The sequence below is a fragment of the Humulus lupulus genome, chromosome 1, assembly GCF_963169125.1.
Source record: "Humulus lupulus chromosome 1, drHumLupu1.1, whole genome shotgun sequence".
NCBI lineage: Eukaryota > Viridiplantae > Streptophyta > Magnoliopsida > Rosales > Cannabaceae > Humulus > Humulus lupulus.
The window spans coordinates 272,904,550-272,916,534 of NC_084793.1; positions in this window are offsets into that span (position 1 = coordinate 272,904,550).

Genomic DNA, 11,985 nt, shown 5'->3' on the forward strand with positions numbered 1-11,985 from the left:
GATCGGAGAAGTCGATGCAGGTCCGCCATTTCTCGTTGGGCTTCGGGACCAACACAGGATTGGCGACCCAAACCGGGAACTTAGCTTCGCGGATAAAGTCACACTTTTTGAGCCGGGCTACTTCCTCTTCTAAGGCTTCATCTCGAGTTGTTCCTAGGCGCCTTTGTTTCTGGGGCTTCGCAGGCACGCTCTTATCCAAATGGAGGGTGTGCATGATGATGCTCGGACTGATTCCCACCATGTCCTCATGAGACCATGCGAACACGTCCAGGCTCTCCTGTAGGAACTTAATCAGCTCCGCCTTCCTCTTGCAACATAGGTTTTTCTCGAGCTTTACCATCCGTGACGGATTCTGTGGATCGATATTTACCTCCTCGAGCTCTTCGATAGCTTGGAGCTCGAATTTATCCTCGCCTATTCTGGGGTCAATATCATCACTTAACACAATATTTTCCCCTTCGACACTTCAAGGTTTTTCAATCTTAGGGTTAGGCAAAGGTTCTTGAGAATCCTCATTTCCCTCTTGGACGATCATCGTTAACTGCCCGGGTTTTAACTTTCCCTTCATAGAAATGCTATAGCATTCCCTGGTAGCAAGTTGATTGCCACGGACTGTGCATATCCCCGTAGAAGAGGGTAATTTCAGCGCGAGGTGGCAGATGGAGGTAACGGCTTCAAATGCTATAAGTGTAGGTCGACCCAAAATGGCATTGTATGTGGCGGGACAATCGATGACCACAAACTCGAGGAGTTTCGAGACTGTCCGGGGTCCCTTTCCCAAGGTGATCACTAGCTCGATTATTCCTATTGCCGCCAATCCTTTAGAGAATCTATAAATCATCATGGAGGTCACTTTCAGCTTGGTGACAGACAAACCCATCTTCTCCAGCGTGGACCGAAATAGTAGGTTTACCGAGCTCCCATTATCGACCAGCACTCTCCTAACTCTCTGATTAGCAAGCTGCACTGCTACGACCAGAGGGTCGTTATGAGGGAACTGGACGTGGCTGGCATCTTCTTCAGTAAATATGATTGGTTGCCTCTCCAATCGCTGCTGCTTTGGTAGATGCTGCTCGGGGACAAACTCCACTCCATTATGAGCTTTAAGTTCATTGACGTATCTCTTTTGGGCACCTCTGCTCGTGCCAGCCAGATGGGGACCTCCAGAGATCGTGGAGATCTCTCCTCCTATCACGGGAGGAGGGACGTCTTGATCTACCTAAGACCCGGGCTGACTGACCGGGACTTCCGGAGCTGGATGGCCTGCGGGAACTCTATTTCGCGCATACTGAGCCAAAGGTCCGGCTCTGATGAGAGTTTTGATCTCATCCTTCAGGTGCCTACAGTCATCAGTATTGTGGCCAATGTCGTTGTGGAACCGACAAAACTTGGAAGGGTCTCGCTTACCCTTCTGGTGCTTTAACGGCTCCGGCTTCTTCCAGGGGACGCGAGCAGAATTTGCTAGGAAGATGTTCTCCCTAGAGTGGGTGTGCTCGGTATAAGTTGCGTATACCGACTTAAAATTTTTCTGCGGAATTGTTCTTCTTTGGGCCATGCTGGTTGCCGTCACCATTCCCCTTTCTCTTGCCTCCACCAAACTAGTTATTTTGTGTAACGGTTTGGGTCGCTGTCACGACCTCCGTTCCCACTCCAGCGAGTTGTTCAGGGACCTGGCAGGTTCCTGCGGCTGAGGCTTGCGCCTCCTCCAGGTTGATCCATCCTTGGGCCCTATTTAGGAATTAATTTACGGTGCTGACTCCCTTCCTTTGTATCTCATTCCAGAGTCCCCCTCTGATGAGGATTCCCGTTCTCAAAGCCATGAGCTTGGAGCTGTCATCTGCGTCTCTGGCCCGAGCAGCGACGTTCGCGAATCTGCTCAGGTAAGCCTTCAGAGGCTCGTCGGGTTGCTGCCTTACATTTGCTAGGGTGTCGGCCTTGACGCGGGCAGCCTGGGAAGCTCGGAATGCTCTCTTGAAGTCAATAGAGAAGGTTTTCCACGAACTGATTGACTGTTTCTTACTCTGCTTGAACCATTGTCTGTCCGGCCCAATCAAGGTGGACGAAAATATTAGACACCTCAGCTCGGGACCAATGTTGTGGGCCATCATCAAGGTATTGAACATACCCAGGTGATCTGATGGATCTCGTCTCCGTTGAACTTGGACAAGTGCGGCATACGGAAACCAGGTGGATATGCCGTTGCTGCTATGCTGGGGGCGAAGAGCTCGAGTTCGTCCCTTGAATCATATTCATCCTTTTCTTTTTCCGATAGGAGCTTCCTCATCAGCTCCTCCATTTAAGCCAGACGCTCAAGGGTTTTGTCTTGATTTCCTTGGTTGTTCCAGGGCTGTTCAACAGCTCCGGATCCATTGTACGTGTTTGGCGGGTTATTGTCCCTCCTATCTTGAGATAGGTTATATGGGACATTCCCGCTGTCGTGTACCTCGGACAGGTCTTCCCTTTGGCGAGTGCGGCTGCCATTTCCCACCGATTCTCCCCTTTGAGAGTTTAGGCGATCTCGAAGGTCGCCCTTCGGGGTGGCCTGAGGACTTTGCACCGAGCTCAAACGTTGGCGCAGGTCTCCACCGGAGAGGTCACTTCGACGGCTCCCGGTCCAATAGCTCCCATTTGAAAAGCTTGGAGCCCGCCCCTGGGGATGAGGATCCGAGACTTCTCTGAAGCTCTGCTACGATTTGACGGTCCGACAGAAGGAGGATTTCTCCTACTGCTCCCATGAGCTAGAATATCTCGGACTGGCTTAGGAGGAGACGGGTATCTTATGGGTGAAGGAGGATGCCTGACCGGGGATGCAATCCTGGTCCCGTCAGGGCAGATCAGGTTAGGTCGGGGCCGCTCGGCTCCACCAACCTCCGGGTCCTGCGCTCGGCGGTCTGAGCGGGGCGCAGGACGGCTGGCCGGGGCGGGCTGTCGCTGTGAGTTCCCCGGATCTCCTTTACGAATTCCCTCGAGCCCTCCTGGGCGTGGTCGAGGGCGGAAGTGAGCTGGGAGTTGAAGTTCTGACTGATCGGCTGTACTGTTGCTCGACCCTAGGTAGTTCTTCAAAAGTGGTCTCCCAGTGGTGCGATGTGGGAGTAGAGTTTGACGTCGGGGGTCTGGCCGACCGGCTAGGCCTGGAACGATTCTCCCGGTGAGACTTATGAGTCTCGCCTTGCCTCTTTCCGACGTTAGCGTCGGTTGTAAGAGGGGGTAGTCGGGCCAAAACTTCTTGAATCTGCTGGTTAGCTTTCGCCAACTGACTCCTCAGCTGTGCATTCTCCATTTCTACCGCCGTGTAGAAATCTGGGTTCGGATTAGGTGGCCGGGGAGCCAAACTTCTAGTGTCATCTTGGCCTATTGGCTGCTTGCCCGGTTGCTGTTGAACCTCAGGGTTCTGATCATCGGAGATGGCGGCATGATGGGCCTCCTGCCCATCACGCTGGTCTGCCTTGTTACCATGTCTTGAGCGAGTGACCACCATGGTTGGGTATTTGCGATAGCACCAATCTAACAGGCTCTCAATGAAAGCACCAAATTGCTGACGTGGTTCTTCGCCAACAGATAATTAAGAGAGTAGAGAGTGGGATTAGTGCTAAGTAATGAACCGTAACAGATGAATGATCTCAAAATAAAATGATGACACGAATAATTTTTTAGATGGTTCAAAGGTTAATATTCTTCTAGTCCACCAGCCAATATTATTGGTATTTCTCTGGTATTCTTTACAGGGTGTTTCCTTACACAATAGGATCCAACCCTTTGCAACTCCCAGGGTCTCCATATTTATAGGGAGAGGGCACTTGGGGGTTGGCAAAGGGGGGTCATCCCATGACCTTCTTACCCATCATGTCACTTCTGCGACATTCATGATTAATTCCTAAAACCTGACAAATGAAGTGTGGTATAATCAATAGGTAAGGGGGGTAATGGGCCGCACGACCCAACCCAGTCGTGGGTGCCTGAACACGCACGTTTATGCTGCGTGTCCGAGAAGTCAGGGATATATCAGACACGTGATGTTTGATATATGCACGTTTACATTGCATGGTTGACTTTATAAGGGGTCAGAGGTACCAACTCAAGCTCGTGCCTCGAGCTTGTTGTATCCTTAGCCCATGGTGTCCACGCCTCTGATCCAACTTAGTCATCTCATTAAGCCTTTGGCTACCTCGAGCTAAAGAGGTAGGACCTGGTGACAACATCTTCAACACGTGATATCCACGTGGCTGATATAATTATGCCATTTCTCAGCTCGCTAATAGCCCGTGGATATTTAGGGCGTACATAAGGAAATATAGGACATGTTAGCATGTGTAACCCTCCTTGAGCCTATAAATATGCATGAAATAGCTCAAGGAATGGACTTTTGATTCATTAGCTTTTTTGCTTAAGATTAAGAGAAAAAGAGCTAAAGTGAGTGGTTACCATCTTATTGTATTATGTCTAAGATTTGTGAAACTCAAGAACCCTAGTTCTTTGATCACGACTTTAAGATTCAATATTAACAATATCACTAAGTGGACGTAGGTTATTACCAATCACTGGGGTCGAACCACTATAATTCCTTGGTGTTTTTTCCCTTTCCATTAGATTATATTTTCTAGTGTCGTTCTATATCCTGTCGTATTCTTGACTCCATGTCGTTGGCTAATTCGAGGGTCAACAATATATACTAGTGAATGTCTCGTGCCTAAGGCACGAGCAACCCGTTAATATTGTTACTCTTTCTCTAGCATTTTGCTTTTTGCCAAAAAATTAAAAGTGATTTAAAAATGAAGAAGTGAAGAAATATATTTTTGTTTTGAATTCTTGTAGGTGAAGAAATTAAATAATAATATAAACAAATAGTTCATAATTAATATTTTTTTCTCTTGGCTTGGAAATTGAATTGATTGTGTTATTATTATTATTATTATTATTATTATTATTATTATTATTATGTATTTTTCCACTCCTCTGATTCTATGACAATTTTTTTTTGTTTAATAAATTGATATTTTGTGAGAAGATAACTTAGTTGTAAACTAATATTTTTCTAAATATTTAATTCAACTATTTACAACATCACAAACAGTTTATTAATTTGGAAGAAACCAAGAAGTCATTCTCCCATTAAAAAAAATAATAATGACTACCTTGCAAATTAATAAATTATAGATATAATTATTCTTAAAAATTACAATAAGGTGTAAAGGAAAAATTAAATGAGGATATTCAATAGAAAAGAAAACTAGCACACTTGTTACATTGAGTAGTTTTTTTTAAAAAAAAAATCTAAATATATACATTGGAAAAACTTCATAATAATATATTGGAAAGGAAACACCAAGTAAAATATCAAAAGAAAACTAATACACTTATCACACCGATCTAGTATGTAAAGATTATATTTCAAATTAATTTAGATATATGTTACATAACAGTGTATAAACATACAATGACTCTTTAGCTAAAATCTTAATTAGTGAAAATATATTTTTTTAATGTTTTTTTAAAAAAATATATTTTATTTGATAATTTTACAAAGTTAATAATACATGATAACTCTACAAAATAGAGTTATTTTGCCACTTTTTATATACTAATTGTTGCTTAGTTCTTGAGTTTTTAATTAACTTATTAAGTTTTTATGTAATTTTTAATTTATTAGTCTTATTGTAGTTTTCTAGATTTTTATATGTTTTTATAGATATTTTATTATAATATGTTGTAATTTAATTATTTGAAATTTGTGTTGTTAGATTATAAGTTAAAAAATGTGACTTTATTGATCTTAATTGCCAAAGTAAATTAAATTTCAATTAGTATTTTCATGGACTTAATATGAGTTATTTTACAATTGAAAATATTTGATTATAATTTAATGTTTACTTATTTTGTAGATAAATTGTTGCATTTTTTTTGCTCTTGAAAAGAGAAGAAAAAAATGTTAGTTTTGAAAGTAAAGAAAGAAAAATTGATGTTTTTGAGCAAGGCCCAAGCCAGCCTTCCCTCTCGGCCCAGGCCCGCGCCTCCTGCCCAGGCCCAGGCGTGCACCTTCTCAGCAGCTCCTCTTCAGCCTCTACACCCGAACCTCCATCCGTACACCACCAAGGCCACATGCTTCCCAGGTCGCCAGCTGTCACCTTCCTTCAGCTCCCACACCAACGAGTCAGCACCTCCCAACAGCTTCGCCTGGCCATTTCCTTCACCCAAGCTGTCCCCAGCCATCACACTCCTGCATCTTCAAGCCTAGTTCGGCCCAGCCAGGCCCAATGCCAACATCACTCAGCCACAGCCGACTGCCACCAACACCAAGCCACCAACAGCCCCTTCTTGAGCCCACAATGTACTTTTTGTCCCCTATGTCTAAAAATGCCAATTTTTACCCAAAAATTTCTACACTTTTTACCCCAAAATCATCATCACTCCTACAATTTACCTCTATTTACCAAATTATTATTAATTTAATCAATTTACTTAATTTAAATTGATTATTTTAATAATCTCATTTTGGCTATAAATAAGTGTTTTGAAGACCATTTTTGGGTGCTTAATTTTTGGTTACCATCTTCTTTTCTCCCATTTTCTCTCCACCATTCTCTCTTCCATTTTGGGTATTTCAAGAGCATTTTCAAGTATGTATTTCATTTATTTTGTAATTTCTACTCTAGTTATGTGCTTCTAATCTTTTTCATAAGATTATTAAGATCATGATGAAGCAACTTGTAACTAGGTAGTATTTATGTTGTATGTTGATTTCCCTTGTAATGCAACAAATTTTATGGATTTTTCTTCTTCATATATGTCTTTCATCTTTAATATCTCCTATTTTGGATTGTTAGATAATATTTACACTTTGTTCTTCATTAGTGCAAAAACATAATATTATTTGTGTAAGATGTGTCATTAAATTGTACACATCCATGCTTAGAACAAAAATATTATGTTTTGCCTTATAAATAATGTTCATTGATTTATTTGTTATTTCATTAGATTGATTTACACCAAATGCTTTGAAATTATAATTTTGAAAAGTGAAGAAAAATCATATATTTTTAGAAGTAATTTATGCTTAAAATTGTAAATCTATTTGGAAAATGATGGTTTGAATTATTTTAACTATCACTAAAACTTGGGAATCAATATACTAATAAATATTATTAAACTTACATTTTTTGGAATCTAGTATCTTAATAATCTTTTCTTTTAACACTTATTTTCAAATCATTATTGGTTTCTTTTTATTCTCTTAAATAGTTTTATTTTTCAATTTTTATTTTATGTTCATAATATTAAAACTCATCAATCTTTGGAGCTAGGTTAGAATTTATTACTTTTGATTTAAAATAGCTTTCTTTTTTATTTTAGACAACTCCTTTGGGTTCGATCTCGTGCTTACACGAACACTATATTCCATATACAATTTGTGCGCTTGCAAGTATAAATTTTTAAAACATACCCGTTATGGATCCATCAATACACATACAATAACATACATATCCAGCAAAAGTTAATACACATACATAGTTTTAATAATGTAACAACAATTAAATTAAAAGAAAAAAAAACAATAACAGATAAATAAAATGAATGATCACATTTTTCTTAAAAAACATAATCATAAAATAATATTTCTTCTTTATTATTTTGAAAATAATTCTATAAAGTTGTAATATATTTGTTTATAATTAATATGAAACTAATATTTTTTTTTTGGTCAAATGGTATGATTTTATTTACAATAATCTTAAACAAAATTATGTTTGGTGGATATCTTTTTATAATTTTGCTAGATATTGTAATATGATATTTTTAAAAATTTAAAATATGATAGTAAATAATTAAATAACATATATCATTTCATAATTTAATAATGTTAATACGTTTTCTTAAAATATGACATTAAGAGTACAAATTTTATTTATTAAATTTAAAAAGAAAATATTATAAAAAAATAATATGATATTTTGGAAAATATATAATATGATATTAAAGAATTAACTAATACATATCATATTATAATGTTAATATTTATTTAAATGATGAAAATACAACAAATTTTAATTACATAATTCTAAAAAATACTATTAAAATATAAACCTCAATACAAAATAAAAGAAGAAAGGGAATAAAAATAATAATGAAAAGTATAAATATTCGAGTAAATTTTACTGAGTATTTAGTTTAAGAAAAAACAAAAGTATACAATGATAGTATAAAAAAATACATGGTGGATGATGGTTCTCCAGAAAAAAACTTGGCAAAACAAAAAAAAAGGTAACAAAAAATATAACAAGTAAATAACATTAATAATAAACGATAAGTGTCAAATATTTATTTATTCAGTAAAAAGATAAAATAATGTAATACATAGTGTGTAGACGTGTGATGATTTTTAGGATTAAAGAAATATAAAAAAAAAAATTGAAAGGAAAAAACAAAAAAAAAAAGGATGACCAAGGTAATCCGTGCATATATATATATATATATGTATATACTAGTCAAAAACTCGTGTCTTAGGCACGAGCAACCCGTTAACAATGTTACTCTTTTTCTAGCATTTTGCTAGAATAATAAATAAAGAAATATATTTTTGTTTTGAATTATAGTATGTGAAGAAAGTAAATAATAATATAAACAAATAGTTCATAATTAATAATTTATTTCTCTTGGCTTTGGAAATTGAATTGACTATTTAAGTTTTTATTTATTTATTATTATTATGTATTTTGCCACTCCTCTATTTTGCTTATAATTTTTCTTTATTTAATAAATTAATATATATATTGTGAGAAGACAACTTGGTTGTAAACTAATATTTTTTTAAATATTTAATTCAACTATTTACAACTTTACAAATTTTTTTTTGTTTTTTTTTTTTTCAGGAGAGTTAAAGTATATTTCAAACAAAATATGTATATATATTACATAAATGACAAGTTTGAGCATTAGTGAAATGAGTCGGTGGAACAATTTTTTTTTTTTAGGAAAAAAAGTAATCTTAATTAGTTATTAAAAAGGTAGTCTTAATTAATTGTTTATTTAAAAAAATTTGAGTTTATTATTAAATGTATAAATATCCATGCTTAAAATTATATACAAAAAATAATATTTGAATATTGAGGAATTATATATTTTTTTGTTTCAAAAATTTGTAAATAGAATTAAAAGGTTGTAAATTATTTGTTTATAACTAATATGATCTTAGAGAATTAGAGTAGAGATATGTGCACTCAAAATATGATAAGTGTAATTGGCTAAGTTAAATTACCTCATCACCATACGTAATGTTTTCTAATTGAAATTGAGTTTAACAGATAGTTTTATATTGTTTGTTGAATACGGATCCGTTAGTTGTAATTCTTCTTTTGTCTTTTGTATTGTGATTTTTCTTTTTCTATTTTTTTCACACACTAATTTACTATATATATGTTTATCGAGTTTTTCGGAAACCTTAATAATAGAAGATTAGAGAGCTTAGAAGAAAGTATTTGAGGAGTAAAGACAAGGTTTTTACGTGGTTGGAGCGTTAATTAGCCTTAGTCCACGAGACAGTTGTATTAGAGCTTAGAGAACCTTTGACAATGGATTTTTTCTACAAGTTTATGCAGAGTAACTGCTTACAATCAAAATCCAGATCACTTCCCCAGTGCACCGCTATTCGTATTTATAGGAACAAGAGTGCACCGGGCTTAGGCCGGGCTGACCCAGGCCCAATAAGGGCCTTAATACCATTAGCTTCTCTGATGGGAGCCCAATACAAAGGATTAAAATAAGAAATGTACAGTAAGCTAAGCCCATTGGGCTAAACTAAATAATATCTTAGTCTAAGGCATAAGACAAACTGGAGTTTCAGTCTGGGTTCTCTGGGCTACGTGGAATATTTGGGGGACAAGATCGGTCAGAGTTGTGGCAGCGTAGTTCTGAACCAACGACGTACAATCCCGAGGTAGCCTATTCTGCAGGTTTAAGCGTGGGGACAACCCCCACGCTTCATGGGACGATGTCAGTATCTTGGGCACTTTACCTCGCCAACCTCGGACAACTGACTCGGGTTCATTTACCCACGTCCCCCTCCGTTCACCAAGGTCCCAGACCATTTACCAGGATCCAGGTCTATCTACAGCGATCTCGGCTCCTATCTTGGTTTTGCGAGCTGCGACCTTATTTGCTGGGCCTTGAGATGTTGGGGGGAGCTATCCCAGGACCATACCACCTACTCCCGGATGCTCTTTGGGCCTTTCCCGGGCTCAGGCTGCCGACATCCGTTTTACTCTCGCTAAATGGGCCTGATTTGGGCCTTAACTCCAAATTGAGCGGCCCAAGGGCTTAGAGTGTGGACCCGGACACTCGGGAAGAAATGGGGATAACAATTACCCTTCAAGCCTTCATCTAGGATCGCGTGGTGGAGGCTTGTCTCCCTCCCAGACCATCTCGTCACTTCCCGGTTCATTTCTAAGGCGATGGGCCCGCAGGTGGGGGGCACTGCGTGCTGAACAATCATGGAATTAAACCATGCTACGATACCCCGGGCTGAATCCAAGGGGCCCGGATCGTTTACCAGGATCCGGGTTCATTTACCAGAGACCCGGTTCATTGCGAAGGGTGTACGTGTCCCCTTGCCATTGGCACATTGATGGCACTAGGTCTTGAAAGGTCAGCAAACACCCTACTGGTTACTGCGCTAGGGGCTAGCGTGTTGGCTTGGTCTACGAAGCATCCCATCCGCACGAGTGTTCCCATTATTACCTCTGCGACAAGGTGGATCGTTGGATGGGGCGACCTTTTAGGTGCCCTTTTTTTGGGCCATTGGATCAGGGTGGCGCAGATCATGCCTCGGGGGTACCATGATCCAGTACTCGAGTAGATCCATTAATGTCCCTGCACGATCCAGGACCGTCCGATCGGGGGGATCGCGCCTAACCGTTAGATCAAAACAGCCTTCTGACTCTTATAAATAGCCTTAGGTTTTCATTTGAAATATTTACATTCTCAGAAAAGAAAAACACTTAAAGTATCTTTTATGACCGAGCTTGCCGACGACATTTTTCATCGTCTTCTTTGTCTTCGCCGTCGCCTGTTCCCTACGCGCCCAGTATCTACACCTTCGCCTGAGCAGACAACATCGACCTGCCGCATAGACGAGCTTTTGGGCCACCTGAACCTATTCAAAGCCGTGATTCTACTGTTGCTACCACCAGAAACCCACCATTCTTCACGACCAGCCTTTTACATTAAGTTTTCCTGACTTTTGTTTTTATATTCCTGCGCTTGCCATATCGTCACATTTGTCTGTTTAGGCTGTTAAATCTTGCTTGCGTTTAGATTGGCTCTGGGTGCCCTAGAGTAGGTTAGGAAAAGAAAACTAGTCTGGATTGTCCCAGATCTCCTTGGGTTCGAGTGGTTCCCGAACGAGTTGCCAAAGGCTGGCTTAGGAGAACAGCCAGATCCTTTCCTTTTCTTTTTTGTTCCTGATCAGGGTTCCACGGCTTCTGTAATGCCCTAAATTTCCTAATAAGGTTTAGGAGCTTGATTAGGAGGCCGGGAGGGCCATAATTGATTTATTATGATATTTAATGAGTATATGTATGTTTATGTGAATTATATTATTATATGATGGTGAATGCATGCATATGGGCTCATATTTTAAATGCAAGGGCATTTTGGTAATTTGGCCGTTGGGGGCGTGATTGTGTAATTTTATGCATATGGGTGAATTATAATTTTACCACATTATAAGGTGGATTGGTTCGAGCCTTTCGACGTGAGATGATCATGGGAAAGCAAGTTTTCGGTCAAGTCATAACGGGATTAAGTTCGGGGCTCGGGGTGAGTCTCGGGATGATATTGATGATTATAGCGTTACTGGGGATTTAAGGGTAATGGGAAATGATTTATTGGTATTTGATAATTTTGAGAATAACGGGAAATGGAGGGTGTTAATTATAATTAACGAGATAGGCGGGAAAGGACGGTTTTACCCTTGGGAGTGTTTAGAAGCTTTAT